Source organism: Neomonachus schauinslandi, chromosome 10, assembly GCF_002201575.2.
Source record: "Neomonachus schauinslandi chromosome 10, ASM220157v2, whole genome shotgun sequence".
In the NCBI taxonomy this organism is placed as follows: Eukaryota; Metazoa; Chordata; class Mammalia; order Carnivora; family Phocidae; genus Neomonachus; species Neomonachus schauinslandi.
Window position 1 is genome coordinate 94081875 of NC_058412.1, and position 23849 is coordinate 94105723.

The 23849-nt window shown below is 44.5% G+C and overlaps 1 protein-coding gene across 1 annotated transcript in view; it reads right to left on the bottom strand.

Annotated features, from left to right (window-relative positions):
* Window positions 1-23849, bottom strand: part of SLC24A3 (solute carrier family 24 member 3) — a 501442-nt gene that overhangs the window by 350906 nt on the left and 126687 nt on the right. The window lies entirely within an intron of this gene.

Below are 23849 nucleotides of genomic sequence, written 5' to 3' on the forward strand. Positions count from 1 at the left end.
CCATCACTGGTCAAAATTCTCCCTGTAGATTCCAACCCCAGTGCCACTTTCTTCTCTGTGAAGTATGTCCTAACCCCCAGACCCACTGTGTGATCTTATGGTACTGAATAATTTATAATACTTTTCTAAACTGGCAAGCTTATATCTCAATATTATTTATAGTTTTCTGTCTCTCCTAGGAAGCTATGAGTTCTCTGTGGGCAAGAACTGGGCTTTTTTTTCCTCTCACTATTTACTCCCCAGTACCAAGCATGGCCCCTGGCAGATGGCAATGTGATCTGTAAAGATGAATTAATGAATGCATGGATCAATGAAGGAATGCATATACATACTACCCAGTCAGTGTCCATATCACAGGGTTATTGTTAACACTGCTATTAGAATACTTATAAAATAAATACTTTATAAACCCCTGAAACAAATAATACATTATATGTTTAAAAAAAAAAAGACAGTAGGAAGGGAAAAATGAAGAGGGGGAAATCGGAGGGGGAGATGAACCATGAGAGACTATGGACTCTGAGAAACAAACTGAGGGTTTTAGAGGGGAGGGGGGTGGGGGGATGGGTTAGCCTGATGATGGGTATTAAAGAAGGCACGTTCTGCATGGAGCACTGGGTGTTATACACAAACAATGGATCGTGGATCACCACATCAAAAACAAATGATGTATTGTATGGTGACATAACATAATAAAATTAAAAAAAAACTAATGATGTAATGAATTATGACTAACATAATAAAATAAAATTTTTTAAAAAGTATGAAAAATCATACTTTCCCTCAATCCTAAATCCATATCTGAAGCTTTAAGGAAAAACCATGAGATTACGGGGTGTGTGTGTGTGTTGATGGTGCTGCTATTCTCACCATCAGGCACAGCAACCTAAAAGGGAGGAGAAGAGGTCTTTATAGAGATTTAATTATTTTTGACACTAGCATGGAGCAGAAGGAGTGGCTGGCTTTCTGCTAAGCACCTGATCCTTGACTAGCTCCCAGTTAACAGAGGTAGCTGCAAGATGGGAGTGTGAGCTCACACCCGTGGCCTCTCACTCTACTGACATAAGACATGCCACACTTAGGAAGCCCTAAGCATATGCGACTAAGTGAATGAATCGCACGTGATCAAATCGGCAATTCTCTACTCCGTGGAACAAATCTCCACGACTCACAATTCATCTGCTTGTTTCTGAATTCCTCTTAGTTAGACAGCAGTTCATCAGTTCCGGCAATTCTGCCTGACCTGCTCCCAGCCCTGTAACCTGGGGCCATGAAGGAACAGCCTAATGCAACACTCAAGCACTGCCCGGATTTTTTAAGGCCCCAATTACATAGTTATATCATTATTATATTTCTCATTTACATATTCATCACGTATACATGGATCGTTTACACATTTATATGTCATGCATCATTAACATATCATATATTCATATATATATACATTTTTATTTTTTAATTTTTTTATTGTTATGTTAATCACCATCATTACTTTTTGATGTAGTGTTCCATGATTCATTACTTGACACACATATTTTTAAAGAGAACAAAAATCTACTTCACATTTAGTTATTTTCATTAAAAAAGTTATTGACCCCTCTTCCCTAAGACTGAACTCTTTAATGCTGGTAACCACAGAATAAGAAAAGCAGACAGATGAAGGAAATAACAATTGCAAAATTACAAAAGCCTAAGCTTTGGGACCCATGTGCCACATTACCAGAGCCTCCAGGGACTGCCTGCCTGGTCACAAGCATTAATCTTGGGGAGAAAGTGAAGGCAGGAAGGGCGTGTAAACCTTTTTAAACAATAGTTTCAAAGATTATCTTCAACAAAATGTCTCCTTTAGCTCCAAATGCAAACCCAAATTGTGACATCGGTTCATATGTCCAATTAGTTCCTTCATTTACTTAACGAACACTGCCAATCACGCTAACCAGGTCTCACCAGGCCACATCTACTTTTATCAAAATCAATTAGCTGACTTTCATTTTCCAAGCAAGGATCATTTACAGCCAAAGGCTTAGAGGTTTAAAACAGGAGTCTTGCTTTGGCCTCGGAGAGCTTCCAGGCCTTACTTATGTCTCCCTCCCTAAAAGCAGCGACCCAGAAAACTTTTTTTAAAACTCCATCTAGGCCTAGCTGTACTTCACTGTGGATCCGTGGCGCCATGCATGCCCAGCAAAGCCCAGGGAACGAAGAACAACTTATCCACACTGTGACCACAACTCAACAGCTATACTTGACCCCTTCCAGGACAGCATCCTCTGCCCCGAATCTCCGCCCGCACAGAGCTGTCGTGAGAAGCTCCCAAAGAAACGGTCCTTTAGACCAAGTTGCCACAAACCTTTTCTGCAAAGGGACAGACAGTAAGTATTGCAGGCCGGTGGACCAGCAGCCTCTGCTGCAGCAACTCAGCTCTGTCACTGTGCCATGAGAGCAGCCACAGAGGACACATAAATGAACAGGCGTGGCTGTGTTCCAATACAATTGTATTTGCAAAAATGAGGGTGAGCGGATTTGGCCCAAGGGCCATGGTGCGCTGTCCGTGCATTAGACTCGGCTTCCTTCTAATGAGAGGCTTTTGTGAACAACTCTGTGGACAAGGAAAGCCTGGGTGGCCAGGATAGACTGTGAACACGAGATTTGGGCTAGACCCATTAGGGCTCAAAATCTGCGGAAAGGCACAGTGCTGAGGTCTTTTCATGTTTCTTTCATCAGGGAGCAATTTAGATGCAATGAAACGCACAGATTTTAAGTGTCTATCCCATGTATTTTGAAAAATGTTCACATCATCTAACCCTCGGCCCAAGAAAGAAATGGAACATTCTCCCATTACCTTATAAAGTTCCCTTGTGCAACCCCAGCCCCACCATGCATCCCCATAGCTCAGTTTAGCCTGATCTAGAACTTCACCAAAATGGAATCAGGCAGAAAGGACTTTGAGGTGTGGCTTCTGTCACTCAATATACCAGCAACCTAGCTGTGGTGCTGTTCTGCGCTATCGGCGATCACCCCTCTTGTCCATGACTATCCCTTCATCTTTCCGACAGGGAGACACTGCCCCAGACCCCTAAAACCAAAATCATTTCAAATCAGAGAAAGAATAAGTACTTCTAGAAGGGCCTGCGCCAGAAACAACATACTCCACCACCATTCCCACTACACTCAAATTTCCATGTGGCTCAAACTTAACCCCCCATCCCCCCCACCCAAGCACCAAGTGCCCACCTTGGCTCAGTGCAAAACAGAAAAAATACACACACTCCAACTAATAAATAATCTTGCTTCCCCAGAATCCCAAGTAGGCAGTGCTGGCAAATTCTCTAGAAATCATGAATATGTCTCTCCCAAGCCTTTCAAGCTGCCATGTGACAAACCGGCCCGTGGCATTTCCTCTGCTAACACTGGACTGTAAAGCCGGGCTGCATAATTAACACCCACGGTTATTTTTCAATGCCTGCACCTGGCACTCTTAATTTAATTATCTCTCCATTTCTACAATCCACTGCACACTGGTGACTGCTCCACCTGGCCATCCTTGCCCTGAATCTCCACTCGCCTGCAGGACATTTCATCCAGAAATAATTAGGAACACAGGGTCCTCTGTCTCGTGGCCAATTCAGCCTTGAATGCTACTGGACCAGGAGGAAAGTTTTATCTCAAATAAATGGAGTGAGCTTGCAGCAGTGGTTAAAGGGACAGGGTTGACATCCAAGCATTTCTGCCGTGCTGTGAGCTACCAAAAAAAAAGGAAAAAAAAGTGGCAATGACCTTTCAGAAAACCTGGAACACTCTGGTTCTGGGAATAATCTTTTCCCTTGGCTTGCTCATGGCAGAGAGTGAAAGAATAAATTGGGAACAGTCTCCCAGGAAGGCTAGAATGACAGCCTGCTCACAATTAACCACGCTAAGGACACATAGAACAGGGGAATAAGCAATCTGGAGATGAATCCCGTGCCTCATTTTGTAAGACTGCTTCCATTTATTCTTATCTACCTATCCTTTCTATACTATTACTCACCAGAACAACCAGCAAGTAGCAACCTTGAACACAGAAAGATAGTCCTCCACCTTTTTTTCTTCCACTTTTTGGTTTCTTGTTGGAAATGGCACCTAGCACCTAAAACATTGTTCCCACACTAGCAGTTTCATCAATAAGTAAAATTACAAATAAATGATATTATAGAAAATACAAATGGGTACACAGTGTATTTCAGGAAATGTCCTTAAATGCCACTTTCCCTCATCTTCATATATTTTCTTCCAATGCTTGTCCTTGCGCGCACAGACACACACACACACACACACACACACACACAGAGTTCTTGTATTGGGTTAGAACAAGCCAACTTGTAATAATCAGTTTTAAATAAGAAAGCCAGGCTGTCCTCAACATCTTCTATTTCAATCTCTTTTAAGATATACGAGAGAAGCTTCTAGACAGGGATAAGAATTTTGGAGATCTTGCTTTATTTAAAAAGTCCCTCCCCAATCACATGGCAAATTCTAGTTCACCTTTGCCAAATGCAGACATAATTTCTCAGGAAACCCTGACATGCTTTTCTCAACTTCTCTGATGCTCAAGGGTGTTCAAAGGAGTTGCCGAATCCCACCCCCACCGACACCTCAGTAGCATCCCCTCTCTTCACCAAAGCAAAACCCAGGGGAGTAAGGGCCAGGCAGCCTGGCCTCCTGGTTTCATAGATGGCTTCATTTCCAAGCTGCCCCACAGAGGTGGCCAAGCACACTTCCCATGATTTACGACATCTGCTGTGGAGTCTGAAATGGCACTTCCTCCCCTCCCATAATGTAGGCAACATGCAGAACAAATGCAGTAAACTGGTGAACTCTATAACCTCTCTGGGCCCAATGTGTCTTCCCTGCCAGAGGCTCTGACAGTGCGGTTTTCTCCTGGGTCTCTGCCCTCCCCATCTCCACTTCAGACAACTTCCCTTTATGGATAAGAAACAGGGCTGATCTGGGGGGCAAATGTGGGCTATGTACCAGGGAGTACCAGTCGGTTTTCTTTCTCCTCAGAGTAAAAGACAGAACATTCACCAACTACACGCCATGAATCACAGGGCTGACAGGCTGTTCCTAGCCTCAGAACACAGCCTGGTTCCCTCTCAGGAGCCTGGTGGGCCATTGCACCAGAAGGAAGTGAGAGGAGCACTGCTGTCCAGACGGGAAAAGCCAGGATTTGGTGCCCAAGAATCTCGTCTTAGTTTAGGTTCTGCTGCAGACTCTGAGACAAGGATTCAGACGCAAGGGGCTAATTTGTGAGGTGGAGGAGAGCCAGCAGGGGAGTGTGGAAGTAACACCTGGAAGGCAAGGTAGCTGGTTGGTCCACAAGCCAGTTACCACTGTGGGCCTAGGGCTTTTTAATCCCACCCCTAGGGGAATTCTGGGGGAAATGCATAGACCAGGTACCTCAGTGTTATCTCCTCCAAGGGGTGAGGGATCTAGGGTAGTTATACACCAGCTCCCATCTGTCACAGGCTCTGGGCTGCCCTAGGAAGCATTCATTGCTCTGGCTTCTGGTCTACCACAAAGGCAGGCAAACCACACTTAGGTGGCCAGAGAAAGCCATCAGGCAAAGAATGCAAGTGCCCTGACACGTATGGATGAAGGACACGGACAGGGCCATGACAGTCACTAAATTCCTGTGTCCTGCCACTGATCAGGGCCGGCACTTGAGAAATTCCTCCTAACTTCTCTAACCTACACCTAAGGGAGCCCACCCTGCGCCCAGAGCTCCAGGCTGTTGAGGACCACCTGGCTTTCTTATTTCTCTGTGTCTTACCAGAGCACCTAAGAGGAGCTTGATCCCATAGTCAGGGTCCTGCTTGTTGGGGTGTGTAGGGGGCAGGCACTCTGCCTAAAACTTCCAGGGGTGTGAATCCAACCTGCTGCACCAGCATCCCACCTCAGGGGAAACATCTCATTTCTACAAGGTTGGGATTACTCCTACAAGACCAGAAAGAAGAAAACTCGAGCAGAGGGATGGTCACAACCAGGTGACATTTGAGTAACATCTTGGGGTCAGGTAAGCAAAGAAACTAGGGGACTTTCCCACTTTTGAATCATGATCAGGGCTCCCTGCTTTGCCCTCTGACCATAAGATAAATAATCACTCCACACTTCTCCAACCTGAAGCCCCTTCTCAAGCAAAGACACTGTGGCATCGAAGTACTCGTGCTATCTTAAAAAATGATGGTGTGACAGCCGATGTCAGTAGCTAGTGACAAGTACAGGATAAAACCTTACAACCTAATCCAACTATCTGGCCCATTCAAGAAAAACCCAAAAGAGCTGTGATTAACCCTAACAGGGAACTAGGAGATGTGCATAGACACACACTTCTCCCACCTACACACACATCTTACCTCCCACCACCTCTAAAAGTTTCATACGGTCTTGGCCTCCAAACAGGTCATCCCTCAGCAGACACCTTCAAATCCAGAAGCCCGCCCACTTCAGTCAGAAAAATGATATAAAGCAGTAGCTAAAGCTCTTCCCCCACCCAGTTTTTTCCCTTACCCGTATTCTTTTGGACAAAGTTTTCTTAACCTGGGATCCAGGCAGTAGTGGTCTACTGAGTGGGCATGAAATGGATCCCTGAGTGCCCTCAAATTCCGCATAAAATCTAAATCAGAATTTAAAGCTGCTATCACCAGATCTTCCAAGTAAGCAGTCTTTCCTCAAGAACTAAGAACCACCATCTTAGACCAAAGTGACACCTGGAAAGCCATGGAGCTGGGTCATGATCTACACTATGAAGTACTCAGGTACATAAGGGCTGTTTTGATCTCCAAGACACAGAGAAAAGGGGTGGCTTCTCTGATCACCAGGTGTCCCTGAACAGAGGAATGAAGGATAGGTATGCCCATGACCATGACAGGGCTCTTGTAGAAAGTGGTTTAAGGCAGGCATGGAATCCATTTCCAGTCCTTATTGTTCAAGTATCTGTCTTTAAAATTCAAGCAGATTTTATATGAACAGCATAAATATGCCAGTTTGTTTTGCCCTAAGAAGTGATCCTTCTCCCTCAAACCTTCCAGTAAATCTGATATCTCAGAAGGCAGTCTGAGTTTATTGACTTCATGTCCTCGATGAAGGATAGACAGATAATGCTAGCAGACAAGGGGTGTGAGAAGTTCTCATGGCATCCATGGTGGCATCTCATGGCATCCAGAGAGTCCCCCAAGTGTCTCCAGCACTCAAGAAGATGCAAGAGAAACCCACTGGGGTTCCTAAGCAGTTAAGTGATGCAGTCAAGGTTGGCAGCGGGCCTGGCCCATGTCCTCTGCCTGGGCCCTTGGCTTTTGCCCCTGCTCTCCCTGGTTTTCCCGTTGGGGTTTAGAGGTCACACAGCCCTATACTCTTATGCTTCCAATGAGGAAACGAGGTCCAGAAACTTGTGATTTTCCAAAGCCATGTGGTTAGCTGAAGATGAAGATCATGACTATGAGTCCCTACCAGGACTTTTCTCACAAAGGCCTGTCCCCTTCTTCTGTGAGGAATGAGTCTTTTTTTTCCTTTTTCTCCTTCTCTCTCTCTCTCTTTTTTTACTTCCATTACTCTCTGGTGTTCCAAACTTTTGATGCCATAAACCATTATGGTGCACTGCTTTTTCCAGACAACCAGTCTCCCATCCAACTTTCCAGCCAGGTTCAAGAAGAGCTCTGCCCAGCCCAGGACCCTGCCTTTGCTGAGGAGGTGACAATGGGCTGATGTTGGCCAGCATAGAGCAGAGACCCCCCAACAAGAGGTGTCTGTTTCTGGCTTGATTTCCTCTGGGGTCTGCTGAGGGAGAAATTAGCTTGTATAAGTCAGATCCTCTCTCAGGAACTAAACACCAGCAGCAAACAAAAACCAGACCGAAAAGCATCCATTTGAAAAGACAAAGTGGGGCAAAGGAAGAGAGCCAACCCATAGGCCCCTGACCAGAGCTAATTGCCAGGATCTCCCTTCAATGAAAAGGGACAAAAAAAAATCACAAAGCTAAAGGATTTCTTTCTTTCCTTTTTGGTAACTAAGTCAGGCATGTGCCCTCTCTATGTAATTCACTTCCCTTGTGGTCCCAACCAGCCCCAGGCCACCACAGGAAATGGTGGAGCAGAAGAACTTTCCATAGACAGGTCCAAATATTTGCGTCCTGATGCCACCTGATTAAATCCATGGCCACCACAGAGAAAGGCGGAAATTCACTGGTGGTTCCCCATGTCCTCTGCTCAATGGTGTGGAGCATGTGAAGTGAAGGGGACCAATGGGGCTCTGACAAGGGAACCCCGATTTCTCACCACAGTATAATTCCACTGCTAGTAAACAGACAGGAAGCTTCCCCCAGGCTAAGTTGTCTGTCTGTTGGTCGACCTGTTTCTTTTTGTGTTTCACCATTTCCATAATAAGCGTGTGAGGGAGATAATTGGATCCACTGCCAGATAGTGCTAATGAGGCCAAGTTCACGGCCATTCTTCCCTTGGGAGCCTTTGTTGTTGTTTTGTTTTCAATGTGCTCTCTGGCCTCCCAGAGCATCCCTCACCCTCACGGGGCTGCCATGGCTGGGTGAGACTGAGTCATGGCATGAACAAGGATATCACGACATCACTAAAAGGCATGGCAGCCTGAGGCTATCCCACATGAGGAGGTGTGGGAGGGATGTTGTCAGGGTTCCTGCCCCACATTTTGGGGACAGTGAGGGTTATTCCTAATGGAAGGCACTGGGAGGCGTTTGCCCCTTTTAAGGAACTAACTGGAGAACCCTGTCTCCCCGCCCCTAACCCCCCCCGCTTCCACCAGTGGTGAGGGCAGAGTGAGCCTACTCCAAGATCCTACTCACAGTCCAGCCCATGATGCTCTTTTCCCCTCAAAGCTCTCAAAGTCAATTCCATGTGGTCTGGTCCTTGAAAGGCAGCCTGGCAGACACTGTGGGTGCCCTCCCCACATCTCCTCAGTCTCTACCACTTCAGTCCCTGGCAGCTTCATCTCCACCTATCAGCACCAGCATCTCTCTGTCCAAATGTGTGATGGACAGAGTGATGTACCAGGAATAAACACACCCCTCTCCCAGCAGCCCTCAACCAACAAGTAATGAGAGCTGGGGTATATATACCCCTGCTCCCTCCCCCATGGGTCAAAAAATGCTCACATACAGGTTCTCCACTGCTTTTTAGAATCCCCAGAAGGGCGAGTTACCACCAGGGCTTCCTTCTCTTCCCTGGGTCTCTTTCCAAACAGATGACCTATACTAAAATCTTTGCTCAGGGTCTGCTTCCAGAGAGACCCCCACCAAGACTGTGTGATATGCTGGAAAGATCCTCAGAGAGGAGGGAAGAAAGCCCAGGTTCTAGTGGACTTGACATCTCTGGGCCTCAGTTTTGTCATCTGCAATAATGGTCACAATGTTGCTTGGGTGACACCAGTGTGTAATAAAAGTCGGGACCACCACAGTGACCTGCCAGGCCCCTGACACCATATGCTGATCAGACCTGAAAGGCGGGTTTCTTCTTCTGAACAACCAGAGCCAGAGCCAGTAAGAGACTGCCAGGGTGAGATCCTGACCCTGCTTCCCAGACCAGAACTCTGCTCTTGGTTCAGAGTCCTGACTTCACATCCATACTCTTTGCCCTTTCCCTAGTTCAGGGTGGCATGACATTTTTACTCCATTTGACCTGGAGGTGGAAGGATTACAACATCCTAAAGCTTCCTAACACAGGAGAGTGACTTAAAAAGCAACAGATACGTTTTCCAACCTCTGCAAATAAGGTGGGAAGCTGGCTGGGGACCCTTAAAAGGAAATAAGGAAAGTCCAAAAAGCAGACTGTCCAGCTCCAAACCCAGGCTTGCTAATTCTGCAGCCTGTTGGGTGGCAGGAGCATTTCCTAAGGTGGAAAAACGTTTCCACTGAGGTTGTGAGTGCCTGGAAAGTTCTGGCCTGGGGTCTCTTGCTGCTCCCACCCTAAATACACAAATGCCTTTCCTGTCCGCCAGGTCTCTAATAGGATGAAGTGTATTTGTTATAAAGTCCAAGATACCGGCCATCAAAACAACTGGCTAACACTTATTGTGTGTCATATGGTGCCAAACGCTACAAGGAGAAACAATATATGACCATGGAATAGTGAATTACTTTTTAAAAAAGAATATGCTTAGATCAGGGAATACCCTAGAATTTCAAGAGAGCCATTTGGAAAGATTGATACTCATCTCAATGGCTTTAAAAACTGAACAATATTAGAATTGTCTTTTTAAAAATTTTAGTTATTTTGTGGCTTAACTTCTCAGCGAGGCATAACTTACATATGGGAAAATGCATATATGTTCAGTGTACAGTTCAGGAAGTTTCAATAAATGTAGATACTCTTGTAATCCACAACCCAGTCAAGAGTCAGAGCACCCTGTCACCCTAGGCAGTTCCTCTGTGCCCCTTTGCAGTCAATCCAGGAACCATGCCCTTTGCACCTACCTAGTCTAGTCTATTTCCTAAGAATGAGGACATTCTCTTACATAAGCATGGCAAAACTGTCAAACTATGGAAATTAACAATGATCACAACGCTATTATCTAATCTACAGACCTTATTCGTTTTGATCACCATCTCACTAATATCTTTTATAGGAAAAGAAAAAAAATTCTGCACAGGATTCAGTCAAGGATCACATGTTGCACTTAACTGTCCTGTGTCCCTTCTTCTCCAAACTAGGACAGCTCCTCACTCTGCTCTGCCTTTGTCTTTCATGTCCTTGTAGGCCAATTATTTTGTAGAATGCCCCTCAGTTTGGGTTTTCCTGCTGGTTTCTCTTGAAAGGAGTGCCCCAGAAGTGATGCTGCATCCTTCCCAGGGCAGCATCTCCCAAAGCACGCAATTCCAATGTGTTCCATCACTCCACTGGTTAGGGTAGAGTCAGTCCACCCACTTTCCTCCCCTGTAAAGTTACTAGTGGGGATATACCCTGAGGCAATGTAAATACCCTGCTTATCAAGCATGTAGTCACTAGTTATGGTATTAGTTTATGGTTCTTTTTTTAATTTTTTTTTAGATTTTATTTATTTATTTTGACAGAGACACAGCGAGAGAGGGAACACAAGCAGGGGGAGTGGGAGAGGGAGAAGCAGGCTTCCCGCAGAGCAGGGAGCCCAGTGTGGGGCTCGACCCCACGACCCTGGAATCATGACCTGAGCCAAAGGTCGACGCTTAACGACTGAGCCACCCAGGTGCCCCCCCCCCCGCTTTTTTTTAAAGATTTTATTTATTTGACAGAGAGACAGAGAGAGAGCACAAGTATGCAGAGTGGCAGGCAGAGGGAGAGGGAGAAGCAGGTTCTCCGCTGAGTAGGGAGCTGGACATGGGGCTCGATTCCAGGACCCCACGATCATGACCTGAGCCGAAAGCAGCTGCTTAACCAACTGAGCCACCCAGGCGCCCCTAGTTTATGGTTCTTGATTGAATCAATTATTATGATGGTTGCCATATGGGGATTTTCCTAATTCCATCATTTCTCCTACTCAAAGGAAGAGTTATTTCCATCCCATTCACTCATTCATTCATTCAAATGTGGACTCACAGATTCTTATTTAGTTCTACAGATTATATATTACCTGCTACCATCGTTATTTATTTTGATGTTCAAATTGTCCCAGATTAGGCCAGTAAGAGCTCCTTCAAGCTGGCTGTTGTGTCCTCTCAACATGTCAAGACCGATAATTTCTCCTGGATGCTAAGAAACCATGGGCCTCATTTTTGTTCCAGAATAGATTTAACTTTTTCTTAAATGCTTTTCTTTCAATAAAGCATCATTTGGCTACACTGCTGGGGCCTGGGGCCAACAGCTGTCATGGCTGCTTGCCCCAGGGAGAGAGGTGAAGCAGATGGGCCTGGGACGACACAGGGAATGGGGTGGTGCCCACTGAGCAGGAAGGAGGGCCACTGCCTGGACCTCAGTTGAATGCAGTGGCCCATTGCTGGGGGTGCCAGCCAAGAGCATGGACAGAGGGCACACATCAGCCCAGAAGCCAGAGCCAAGCTGGAGAGTGCTGCTAGCAGCGACACCCAGCCAAAGGCATGTGCCAAGAAGGACCATGATGCAGAGCCAACATAAAGGGGAGGGAGAAGCAAATATGGGTGCCAGGTTCCCAGGGCAGTCTGTGGACCTTGCCTTTCTGCTTTTAACTCCGTCTGCTCCATTTTCTCTTGGGCTGTACTTTGTCTGTCTTAAAGTGTCAGCATTCATAGTCACCACTTACTGGACAGTCCTCAGTAAAGACACCAGCAAGATGGCTCTCAAGTTTAAAAGGAATCCAATATCCCTCTAATAACAAAGTCTTTATCTCACTTGCTGCCACCAATGCGTTACCTAAATTTGTACATGCGCACACACACAATTACACTCACACTCTCATTCTTTACTGAAAAATTAACACTTCCATAACTACCTTTTCTGCCATTCATACAATAGCACATAGTTTGTCTTTCTTATTCTATGGTACTGTATGTTGTGGTAATAAATGATGTTTCTCCTGAAGCTCGTAGCATGAAATGCACACACCAGTGATGGATGCTGGTCGATTGTTACTAAGGAACATTACGAAATAGAATTAGTTTTCTCAGACAAAAACTGCCAATGTCAAATGGTACTGGGTGCAAGGCTACTTGGGATCTTCCAGACCTTGGGATGTTTCAGGCACCTCCCACCAGACCCTCTCCTGAACCTGGCCAACAAGGTCAATCAGCTAGTTCTCATTCCCTCTCTTTTTCTCCCTCCCCAGACAAAGTGTGGCTCTACACATGGTAAAACCGAAGGCAGGCAGACCACCAGGTTCTGAGAACTTGGGCATCTAAGTGGACAACTGTCTACTCCACCCTTTGTCTAAGCAAAACAAAAACAAAAACAAAAAAATAAAAACGCTTGCATACTCACAGAGTTTTCTGCAATTCATCCCTGGCTGATGAAACAGGATTTTAAAAAGAAAAAAAAAAAAAAATTCAGGGCTTCCTGTTTAGTCCTTTGCATTTATCCCAAGCCTACTTGTTAATAAGAAAGGAAGGCTCTGTTTCACCTCAGTGAAAATTTCAAGCCTCAATTATCTCAATTTCTTTGTAAAACAATGATCTTCTCCTTTCTCCACATCCAGATTTAATAATTTGGGGGAGGAAGTCCTCTTCAGGGAGCTAGTCTGGTCCTTGTTACCACTGTCCAGAGGAATTATCTAGAGCAGGCACTGCCCGGGCAACTTCATTTCCTTCCCTCCAGCTCTGTGCTGCCCAGCATGGCAGCCGTTAGCCATATGTGGCCATTTAAAAGTAAATTAAATAGAATTAAATGAAAGTCAAAATGTAGCTCATCAGTTGCCCTAGCCACATGTCAAGTGCTCAACAGACGCACGTGGCAAGTGGCTTCCTTACTGAACAGCGCAGAGAACATTCTGTCATGGGAGTTCTATTAGAGGGCAGGGCTGGCCAATGGACCTGCCTATTTCATAGGAGAGAGAGCCTGGGCTCAGAGCAGGTGTAGAGGATGTACAATGGGAGGCATTCGACCTTTATCTTTCTTCTATGAACCTTCTATGGACCTTTTATACCTTCCACATACTTTCCACTCTTCATTTCTCAACAAGCTGAGAACATCCCCCTCAGTATGAAGTCTGACTGTTGGTCCCCTTTCCCCCTTAATTATTTATAATTTAAAATTTTTTAAGTTTGACCATACCCAAAGTCTCTCTGGGACCAAAGATTCCCACTTACTATTACTCCGGGTTTCACAAAGAGAAAGGCATGATTTTAGGGCCCCTCCAGGGATGGAGAGTCAGTTTATTACAATGATGTTTGGAGGACAGAAAGAAGTCTTAGGATTCTGGTCATCAGGATGGATGCAGAGGCAGTTGAAAAAGAGAGACTAGAACCCACAATCATGGTCAAAATATCCACTAAAATGAAGTAACTAAAAGAAAAGTCAAGTCTCCAGAGGTCACCTCTCAGTATGAAAGTAATTCACTTTGGAGATCATTATCAGTTTAAATGTATGCTGTGAGCATGCAGTATTTAAAAGTCACTCTTCAAAACAGTCGCAGTAACTTTTACTTCCAGAAGCCTGGGATGACTTTTAGGAAAAATTAGTTGAAGATGAACTCACAGAAGGTGCGTCTGTTCACAAGGGGCCACGATGACTGTTTTGCCTTTAAAGAGGTTAACCTTCCAGGGCGCCTGGGTGGCTCAGATGGTTAAGCGTCTGCCTTCGGCTCAGGTCATGAACCCAGGGTCCTGGGATCGAGTTCCGCATCGGGCTCCCTGCTCCTTGGGAGCCTGCTTCTCCCTCTGCTTCTCTCTTTCTCTCTGTCTCTCATGAATAAATAAATAAAAAATTTTAGAAAAAAAAATTTAAAGAGGTTAACCTTCCACACTGAAAATCAGGACCCTTGGCAATGGAAGGGGAAAATAGGACCCTTGTACCCCTATACACACACAAAATCACCCTGTTGACTTGTAGCTTGAAAAAGTAAGAACAGATCCTGGGGCGAGTTAATTATGAGGGCTGGGCAGGTAGAAAGAGATGGATTTCCTGTTTGAAGGAAAGCCTTGCCAAACCTAGAAGGGGTTAGCAAAGAGAGAGTTATTTTTAAGACTTGCAAAGTTTGAATTGGCTTAAATATAGTTCTTGCCTGGAGGCAGGGAGCAAAACCAGATAATAAATAATACCTGGACCCACAAATCAGGGAAAAGTCAGAAAGAAAAAAAAAACAAGGACCTTCATTTTCACAGGGCAGTGTCCTGAACGACACATTAGGCAACCTTTGGTATTGGATGTATTCATTATGGAGCCTCCCAGGGGGGAAGGGCTCTAGCACAACCTCCCATAGACAAGGATCACTAGTCCTTCTAGACTAGAAGATACTAGTCTTCTCGTTCTTATGTAAAGTGTGAACAGAAGCAGTATTACAAAATCATTACTGCTTTTATTGACATATCATTTAATACTAACCTTGTGCTTTTCTATATAGCAACTTCAAAAAAAAAAAAAAAACCATCCCCCATTCCAGGCAGATCATTACCTCAAATCTTCCTAAAGGCCCTCCCATATAGAAACCCCACTAAAGCCCATGGAAAGAAACTAGAACGGGGATGAGAGTAGGAGACACCCTACAGTGGAATCGGCATCCCCACCCATTTCCTCCAGGAGCTAGCCGGGTTCTTCTACACCTGTGGATCCCGAACTAGGAGTGCTAATCAGGCTCATCTGGAGGACTTTGAAACCTCAGATTCCCGGGCCCACCCCTGGAGTTGCTGATTCAGTAGGTCTGGGGAGGAGCCGGAGAATGTGCATTTCTTACAGGCTCCCAGGGGTAACTGAGGCTGGTGGTCCAGGAATGGCTCTTTGAGAAATGCTCACTGCTTTCATGATTCTTTTCACTCCTGGAAGGAAAGTCAAGCTGAAGGGGCCAGTAGGGGAACATCCCTCTCCTCCTCGTTTGTCACTGGTGTCAAATGCAAGGCCTCTTAGGAGAGCATTTGTCGGCACCCAGCCACGTGGCTGCACGGAGGGGTCATGCCGTGGGCATCCTTCTTAGCAGGTGATGTACACAAGCCCTGAGAAGCCCTCTCTGTGGTCTACAGGGGGCGCTGCGTAGTCTGCAAGTTGGGCTCTTCCTGCTACTTCCTTCTTTTCATTTCTCCTGCTGTTTCTCTGTGCCTACTCCCCTGAAGCCCCTGACCTGGCAGATTCTCAGTCCTGCAGACGATCTCACTGCCCACAGAGAAACTGGGATCTGGGCGACACCTGCATGGTGCTGAGGCAACAAGTGGTTTCAAAGTTAGCTGGACACCAGGCCAGGCTGCAGGGCATCAGCCCAGCGTGGAACTCCCATCACCCTGCTCCCCATTAGGTTTTGGACCAAGCTGCTCTGGAGCCCATGTCTTTCATGGCCGGGGGCAAGGTCACTGCTGTACCCGCAGCTCCCACTGAAGACCCAGCTGGGCCCTCACTAAAGACCGGAAACCTCCTGACATCAGCCCATCTGCCTGCATCTGTTTCCCCCCGGAAACTCATTGCTTGGGAGAAAATGGCATCTCTGCAACTGGGCCCAACTGCCCCTCTCAAGTTGCAAACTGCCCCTCGAGATGTTTTCATTCTCCAGGAACTATTTTTCCTGGCATACATGTCACATACAAAGAAAAAATCCTTTGCTTTTTTAAAACATCCAATACAAAATAAGCGATTGTGAAGGCTCCAAACAGTCTGTTGTAATTCCCTAGCATGCTCTAAAAACAATAAGCCCCACGAGGGTGTGTGTTCTTTGGCCATGGCCGCTCTCCAGGGGTTGGTTGGACTGTACTTTGTTCCTACCATGGTATCTATCATGCCATACGGCACCCCAAGTGGGCATCCCCCACCAGACACACATGCTGGGCTCTGGGGCTCTGTCTTTCAGCACTGATGGAGCCCTCAAACAGCTGACACTATTTTCAAATGGGCACTTTTTTCTTCCTTTATGTTGCAAATAGGGCCGGTAGCCAATTCTGTATGATGGACCTAAAGAGATGGGCAAATCTTCGTTACAGCCTGTCCAAGACAACCAGCTGTGGGGCAGATTCGATGTCTCAGGAGGAACGGTCCAGTAAGTAACACAACTGTTCTTTGACTGCTGTATGTGGAAACTCCACAGCTTTGGCTAAAGGAAGGGAAGCAAAGGGGAATGCATTTGAAAAGGACCCAGGGCTCTTTGGAAGGCCATTGCTGCCCTCCTGACCCACCACCACTGGCTAAAGTAAAGAAACAGCAACGGACTCACATATGCTGGCTTGAGTCCTCCATCTACTTTGGGATACCCATATGGTTAGGGGTCTAGAGGTCACTGCACCTCCACAAACACTAGTTATCTTGTCTGGGAAATGCACAGGACAATATTCATTCTGCTACATAGAAATTTCATAGGGACTTTATGAGTCTGAGAACTCCACCTTATTAAGAACCTATTACATGTCAGTCTCTTTAATGTGCTTTGCCTGCATAATGGGTATGCCCCGCTTTTTGAAAGTTCGCGTTAACCACTTTACTTTTATGAAAGGCCAACATCAGTACCTGTTTTCACTAACCGACAGAAATCCAAAGAGGATTTTCACTACATGAAAAAAGACCAAAAGCGGAAGTAGCTTTGAGCATTTGTTTTGTGTTTTGTTTTGTTTTATCGTTTTTTTATTATGTTATGTTAGTCACCATACAGCACTTCATTAGTTTTTGATGTAGTGTTCCATGATCCATTGTTTTCGTATAACACCTGGTGCTCATTACAACAACACGTGCCCTCCTTAATACTCATCATGGGGCTCACCCATCCCCCACCCTCCCCTCTAAAACCCTCAGTTTGTTTCCCGGAGTCCATAGTCTCTCATGGTTCATCATCAAGAGAAGGAAGGGGGAAATCAGAAGGGGAGACGAACCATGATTACTTGTATAGAGGTAGTGCACACCCCGAGCTGCAGGAGCAGCGCCACACAGTGCCTCCCCAGGGAACCACACTCAGCGTGTGGCCGCCAGAGCTTTAGAACTGTGTCTGTGAGCATCTGTGCTTTATCTCGATTTGTTTTGTGCATCCCTTACCATGTTGCGTCCCAAGGTACCAGAGGCCAAAGAGGTTATTTTTTGGGTCTGGGAATGCTCAAACATTTTTTTCCGTATAAATTAATGGTAATTGCTTCTTCACTTTACTATTTGGGCTTACAAAAGGTTTCACAGGAATGCTCTACTATCGGATGGTGGCGAAAACCTGTATTTGATTTATTTTGTACAAGAAGCCTATATTTTAGGTATCATAATTCCCACCTGTCACATAAAAACATCAAGCTCAAACAGATCAAGAAATGCCCCCATGGTCACACACTCAACAAATGGATGAACTAGACAGAATCAAAAGTCAGGTGATTCCAGCCCAAAACCTTTTCCCTAAAACCCTAAAGCAATACATGTAAAAATACTCTGAATCTGAAGCCAAGTCATCCACTAACTAGAAATTCTTATTAATATAACATCTCATGTATCCTGCACTGTCAGGGAATGAGTGATTTCACTTAAGTGGGATTTTTCAGGTATCTAAACTTTATCCCTAATTAATAATTGAACTCTTTTCTTAATGCAAAAAAATTTAATGGAAAATTTCCAAAAGTAATTACATTCTTTTTGGTGTCTTAAATACACATGGATCAGAATTGTAAGATTTCTAAAAAAAAATCCAGGACATTAATGAATATCAGGCATGAAAATGAGATACAATTGGGCAATGTTCTCAGAGTCTGTGATGTGGGTAAAGCAGCCTCAAATGGCTGGACTTGTAAGTCTTCCAAACCTACTTTTTTCCAGAATACCTTATTATTGAAAAAAATGTTCAAATGTGCAGAAAAGTTGAAAGAATGTACCCACCACCTAGATTCTTACAGAACATTGTAAAATACTTGCTTTATCACACATATATCTTCTGTCCATTATCAATCTATCCTTTCAAAAATGAATTTAAAAGTATATTGCAGATATCAGCACACTACTCTCTGGAATAATTTCAGCATGGGTATCATGTCAATATATATGGTATTTTTTTATTGAGATACAATATGCAATGAAATGCCCAAATCTTAAGTGAACATTCACTGAGTTTTGACAAATGAACACACCTGTGTAGCCCAAAACCTTATCAAGATACAGACCATGACTACTGCCCCAGAAAGTTCCCCAGCGCCCCATCCTATTCAATTTCACTCACACTCCTGGGGACCCTACTTTCTACAGGTTTTCTTTCTCTTCCCTCTGCTGTCAGCTGTCACTTTACAAATGTCAGAGGTTCTGTTTCTAATCTGTGACCTCATTTTATCTGTAATTATCTGGGTGGGATGGTGTGAGAAATTCTAAAGCCATTTCAGGAAAGTGCATGGGGCTTGGGGTTGTGTTTTCCAGGAGGCTGAGAGGCATTTTCCCCCAACAAGGATTTGGGAGTATCTAATATTGCCAGCAGCCTGATTTCCATATAAATAGAGTGCTAGTGGACTGTTATAAAGCTTGAGCAGCTCTCTTTCTATCTGTAGATATCTATCTGTAGATATCTGTAGATATCTAGATACGTATCTATCTCTTTCTATCCACAGATCCAGTGCTGATCTGTAAAAGAACAGAATTTCTTCAGGAGTTAAAATTTCTGTGTGCTAGTATTTCACTAGGTTCTGGTGTTGAGAGGAAAATGCATGCACCCCAATGTTTATAGAAGCATTACGTACAATAGCCAAGCTATGGAAGCAGCCCAAGTGTCCATCAACTAATGAATGGATAAAGAAGATGTGGCATATACATGTGATGGAATACTGTTCAGCCATAAAAAGAATGAAATCTGGCCATCTGCAAAGACTAGAGAGCATAATGCTAAGCAAAATAAGTCAGTGAAAGATAAATACTGTATGATTTCACTCCCGTGTGGAATTTAAGAAATAAAATAAATAAGCAAAGGAAAAAAGAGAGAGAGAGAGACAAAGAAACAGACTCTTAACTTAGAGAACAAACTGCTGGTTACCAGAAGGGAGGTGGGTGGAGGGGGGATGGGTTAAATAGATGATGCGGATTAAGGAGTGCACTTGTCATGATGAGCACTGGGTGATGTCTGGAAGTGCTGAATCACTATATTGTACACCTGAAACTAACATAATACTGTATGTTAACTAACTGGAATTAAAATAAAAACTTAAAAAATAAAAACACTGATTTTGTTTTAAAAAGGAAGATATGGCTCATTCATCTTTTTGAAGTTGTGGTGTTGTGATATTCATGTGTTGTGACCAACGTTGAGACAGTCACGTGTTGTGATGTTGACCATCACATGTTGAAATGTCAAGGCACTTGCATGTGGAGATGTGACCATCAGATTCACAGGCTGAGACGTGTTAAGATGTGGAGACATTCACATGTTCATATGTTGAGATATCAGGTGCTGATTTGTGGTGACATTTGCCATGTTGAGATGTTGAGGTACAATTCGCACATTTGGTTTTGTGGCGTTTGCATGCTGAAAGGCTGAGACATTGTCATGTTGAGATGTTGAGGCATTTGCATGTTAATATGTTCAGACATTCACATGTTGAGAGGTTAAAACATTCACAGGCTCAGATGTTGTGACATTTGTATTTTGAGATGTTGAGACATCCACATGTTGAGATGTTGAGACATCTGCACAATGAGGTGTTAAGGTATTTACAAGTCCTGAAATTAAGACATTCACAGGCTGACATATTAAAACATTCGCAATTCAGATGTTGAGCTTCTCACGTGCTGATGTGTAGAGACATTCACAGGATCAATGGAGACATTCACATGTTGAGATGTTGAGGCATTTACAGGTTGAGATGTTAAGATCTTCTCATTCATATGTCTGACTTCGAATATCAGATGACTTTACCTGGGCCTAAGATAGAGATACTGACTCCTCAGCCATATCTGTAGACTCTTCTTCCACATCCCTTTCCCCATAGCAAACAGTGTTGGTACCACCTTGGAGGCTTCCATGGATGATTTCCATCCAATGGGCCTAGAGCATCCTGCATCTCTCTGCCTGGGAATGCTCTCTGGCCCCAAGTGGGTTCTCAACCTCTATATGGGCAGGCAAGAAATGCTGGGGAGAGGGAACATTACAGCCCAGAAGTGACCCTCATCTATGGCAGGATGAGATTTAGGAGGTGAATACCTCAGTTTCCTCACCTGTCAGTGACCCATCACTATCTCCCAGAGGGTCCTCACTGGAACTGAGCCCCATTGTTCTCAGTACTAACATTTCCTGCTGGTATTTCTTGAGATCACCTCCCAAACAATGTACTTGCACCCAAATCCATGTTTCTGACTTTGGTGGGAACCCAAACTAAGTGATCTCCAAAGCACTCCAAAGACCAATCCTGTCTCCAAATTGTCAGAAAGCAGAAGGTCAGTACATTCATTCCTGCCTGGGGAGACACTTCCTCTTTCATAGGTTTCCAGGTTACTAGCTACTCACTAAGTTTGCTGAAGCAGGTGGGGGTGGGGACCTGCTCCTTGAGGACCAAGGGGCACCAGATGACAGGAATCTATGGAAGTGCCTCATATTTCTACTACCATCCCTTCGGGGCTGAGGACATGCTCACCTCCCACCACATGGCAATCTGGAAGGGTCCCTCCTTTCCCTTCACACCCAGATGTCCATGTGAGTCAGTGACACAGGGGTTGACTGCTCTCTTTTAAGGGGGCGTGCTCCCAGAATGGTGCCCTCGGTGAGTAGAGAAGGTGTTGGAGCCCCATGTAGGCTGTTCATTAACAAATTTCTCCTTGAATCACTGTGTGGGTATAAATGAAGGATGTGTGCAGAGACAGAAGACTCTTAGAACATGGGCAATCTGAAAGAATAAGAAATGTTTCTCATGGGAAAACAATGGATCAAGAAAGACACAAATGGTACAACTGTTATGAAAAACTGGCAGTTCCTCAGTAAACTGACCATAGAGGCGTTCAAACAAAAAAAAAAACTGTACCCTAATGTTCAGAGAAGCACTATTTATAATAGGCATAAGGGGGAAATACCCAAAAGTCAATCAACAGGTAAACAGATAAAGACAATGTGGTATATCCACACAATGGAATATTATTCAGTTCAGCCATAAAGAGGCATGAAGTATTGATGCATGATAATATATACAGCTGACCCTTGAACCACGCAGGTGTTGGGGTGATGACCCTGAGCAGTTGAAAATCCGTGTATAACTTTTGACTTCCCCCAAACTTAACTACTAGTAGCCTCCTGTTGACCAACAACATAAACAGTTGATTAACGCACATTTTGTAGCTTACATTATATACTGTATTCTCACAATAAAGTCAGCTGGAGAAAAAAATGTTAGTGAGAAAATATATTAGTAAGAAAATAAGGAAGAGAAAATACATTTACAGTACTCTACTGTAAAAAAAAATCCACATATAAGTGAACCTACATAGTTCAAATCCTGTTCTTTAAGGGTTAATTGTATATACCTTGTACATATATACATATGTAACATACCTTGTAAACATTATGCTAAATGAAATAAGCCAAATACAAAAGGCCACATATTATATGAGTCCATTTATATGAAATGTCCAGGACAGTCAAATCCATAGATACAGAACACAGACTAGGGTTTGCCAGAGGCTAGGGGCAGAGGGGAGTCGGGAGTGACTGCTAATGGGCACAGGGTATCCTTAGGGGTGACAAAAATGTTATGGAACTAGAAAGACATGGTGGTTGCACAACATGGTGAATAGAATAAATGTCACTAAATTGTATACTTTAAAATGGTCAAAATGGTACATTTTATGTGTATTTTACCACAATTTTTTTTAAAAAGGAAGACAGAAGTCTGTGAACATGGACACCATGTATCAAAAACCACCATCAGGGGCACCTGGGTGGCTCAGTTGGTTAAGCATCTGACTCTTGATTTTTGCTCAGGTCATGATCTCAGGGCTGTGAGATCGAGCCCCGCATAGGGCCCCATGCTAAGCGTGGAGCCTGCTTAGGATTCTCTCTCTCCCTCTCCCTCTGCCCCTCCCCCCATCCTGTGCACGCTCTCTCTCTAAAAAAACAAAACAAAACAAAAAACCACCATCAAATAGAAGAAGAACAAGCCATAAACAAAATGTAACACTAACAAAGAATTGATATCCAGGATTTGTAAAGTTCTCTTACAGTTACTAAGAAAAGAACAACAGGCAAGGTTTATGACTAAGCAATTCACAGAAGAAAGCATACAAATGCCCAATAAACTTGTAAACGGAAGCTGAACTTGATGAGCGTATTTGTGTCCTGGGGCTGCTGTAACAAATGACCACATACTGGGGGCCCTGAAACAGCAGACATGTATCCTTTCCCAGAACTGGGGACCAGAAGGCCAGAGTCAAGGCGTCAGCAGGGCCACACTGGCTCTGGAGGCTCTCGGGAGAATCTGTTTCTTGCCTTTCTCAGCTTCTGGTAGCTGCTGGTATTCTTCAGCTCATGACCTTAGTGCTCCGGTCTCTGCCCCCCACCTTTGCATCACTGCCTGCTCTGTGTATGTCTGACCTCCCTTGGCCTCTCTTATAAGGATACCTGTGATGGCATTTAGGGCCCACTCCAATAATCCAAGGTAATCCCCCCATCTCAAGAGCCTTAACTTAATCAGATCTGCAAAAACTTTGCCACATAAGGTAACAGTCACAGGTTCCAGGGGGTTAGGACCTGATATCATGGGAGGGCACCGTTCATCTCACCGCAACCAGGAACCAGAGGAATGCAAATTAAAGCCATATTGAAACACGTCATCAGACTTGGCACGTATTAAAAAGTCTGACAATACCAAGTATTTACAACAATGCAGAACAATAGGGACTCACATCTCCTGCTGGTGAGAGTGTAAATCTCTCAATACAACCAAGAACGGTCTGGTAGGATCCCTAAAAACTAAGGATGCATGAACCCTATGATCCAGCCATTCCACGGCTAGAGAAATTCATCTTTGCGGGGGACACCCGCAAGAATGTTCAACACGGCATGGTCATGTCAAAACCCTGGAAATGATCCAAATGTCCATCAACAGGAGGATAGCTAACCAAACCATGAGGTAGTCAGGGAACAGGATACCACACAGCTTAAAAAAAAAAAAAAAAGGCAAACTGAGACCCATACATTGACATGGATGAATCTCATACACATAACGTCAAGGGTAAAAAAGCATGTTGCAGGACTCACATAGTGAGAAATCACTTAGACCGAGTTCAAAAACAGGCAACTGATACTGGATGTTGGTTATGGATATGTACATTTGTGATAGAAGCCTAAAGATA